At 50.4% G+C, this 2,114-nt stretch overlaps 1 protein-coding gene across 1 annotated transcript in view; it reads left to right on the top strand.

The window, feature by feature from the left end:
* LOC122547812 (tonsoku-like protein) overlaps nucleotides 1–2,114 on the top strand; it is a 35,922-nt gene that overhangs the window by 2,037 nt on the left and 31,771 nt on the right. Inside the window, exon 2 of the mRNA XM_043686391.1 lies at nucleotides 1,491–1,550. The gene's annotated coding sequence lies outside the window, so the exon portion shown is untranslated. The remainder of the gene's footprint in view (nucleotides 1–1,490; nucleotides 1,551–2,114) is intronic.

Consider the following 2,114-nt stretch of genomic DNA (forward strand, 5'->3'; position numbering starts at 1 on the left):
GAGAGGGGATCTGATTGAGACGTATAAGATTATTAAAGGATTGGACACTCTGGATGCAGGAAACATGTTTCCGCTGATGGGTGAGTGCCGAACCAGAGGACACAGCTTAAAAATACGGGGTAGACCATTTAGGACAGAGATGAGGAGAAACTTTTTCACCCAGAGAGTGGTGGCTGTGTGGAATGCTCTGCCCCAGAGGGCAGTGGAGGCCCTGTCTCTGGATTCATTTAAGGAAGAGTTGGATAGAGCTCTCAAGGATAGTGGAATCAAGGGTTATGGAGATAAGGCAGGAACAGGATACTGATTAAGGATGATCAGCCATGATCATATTGAATGGTGGTGCAGGCTCGAAGGGCAGAATGGCCTACTCCTGCACCTATTGTCTATTGTCCTGCATATTCATGTGCTTACCTAAAAGTCCCTTAGAAGCCCCCTCTCTGGCAATGTGTTCCACACTCCTCCTGCTCTCTGTGTATAACACTGGCCCCTCACATCTCCTTTGAACCTCTCCAAGTGCATGCCCCTGGTTTTAGACATTTCAACTCTCGAAAAAGATTTTGTCCGTCAACTCTAACTACGTATCTCATAATTTTATAGACTTCTAGCAAGTCTCCCCTCAGCCTCCCCTGCTCCAGAGAAAACAACCTGAGTTTTTCCAGCGTCTCCTTATAGTTCACACCCTCTAATCCAGGCAGCATCCTGGGAAACCCCTTCTGCATGCTCTCCAAAGCCTCCGAACCCTTCCTGTGATGTGGTGACCAGAATTGAACACAACACTCCCAAGTGCGGTCTAGCAAAGTCTTACAAAGCTGCAACATGACATCGTGACTCTTGTACTCAGTTCCCCGACAAAAGGGGCCCTATTCTCTCCCTAGTTACACCTTTGCCCTTCAGTGCATTTGTAGAATTTCTTTGGATTCTCCTTCACCTAACTTGCCAAAGCTATCTCACGTTCCCTCCTGATTTCCCTCTTGAGTATACGCCTACTACCCTTATCCTCCTTAAGGGATTCTCTTGTTCCCGGTTGTCTATACCTGCCATACGCCTCCTTGACTAGAGCTTCAATTTATCCAGTCATCCAGCATTCCTTACACCTACCAGCCTTACCTTTCAGCTGAACAGGAACTGGACTCTGGACTCTGTAAGCTCATTTCCGAAAGCTTCCCATTTTCCAGCCGTCCCTTTACCTGCGAACATCCACCACTCTCCCCCATCAGCTTTTGAAAGTTCTTGCCTAACACCATCAAAATTGGCCTTCCTCCAATGTAGAACTTTAACTTTTAGATCTGCTCTATCCTTTTCCATCAATATTTTAAAACTAATAGAATTATAGTCGCTGGCCCCAGAGTGCTCCCCCACTGACACCTCGGTCACTTCTCTCAGCAAAGAAATGACCTTGTCTTTGGAGAGAAGGCAGGCCAAGGTCAGGTTTTGTGATTTTTTCGGACAGAGGCTCTGTTTAAGTAAAGTTTTACTTTTAATCCCTGCAGCTGAGATCCCCCCAGACTCTGAAAGGCCAGCACGCCAAGACCACAGTGAAAACCAACCAGGTAGGTGTATTCCGGGCCTAGCTGCAGGGTTCAGGGGAATCCGACCAGCATAGCGACTGTGTCTGTTCACCCGCTGGACACAAATTCACAATCTGACCCACCCCTCAGAGCTGTGCCAGCATTTCCTGCCCGTCCCTAGTTGCCCCCTTGAGAAGGTGGGGGTGAGCTGCCTTCCTGACCCGCTGCAGTCCGTGTGCTGTGGGTTGACCCACAATGTCCTGAGGGAGGGAATTCCAGGATTCTGACCCAGTGACAGTGCAGGAACGGCGAGGTATTTCTGAGTCCAGATGGTGAGTGGGATGACCCCCTCTGACCCCCCTGATGTCCAACCTCTGACCCTCCCCCGATGTCCACCCTCTGACCCTCCCAGATGTCCAGCCTCTGACCCTCCCCGATGTCCAGCCTCTGACCCTCCCCGATGTCCATCCTCTGTCCCTCCCCCGATGTCCATCCTCTGACCCTCCCTGATGTTCATCCTCTGACCCTCCCCCGATGTCCAGCCTCTGACCCTCCCCAATGTCCATCCTCTGACCCTCCCTAATGTCCATCCTCTGACCCTCCCAG

This window comes from Chiloscyllium plagiosum, unplaced genomic scaffold (genome assembly GCF_004010195.1).
Source record: "Chiloscyllium plagiosum isolate BGI_BamShark_2017 unplaced genomic scaffold, ASM401019v2 scaf_3021, whole genome shotgun sequence".
In the NCBI taxonomy this organism is placed as follows: Eukaryota; Metazoa; Chordata; class Chondrichthyes; order Orectolobiformes; family Hemiscylliidae; genus Chiloscyllium; species Chiloscyllium plagiosum.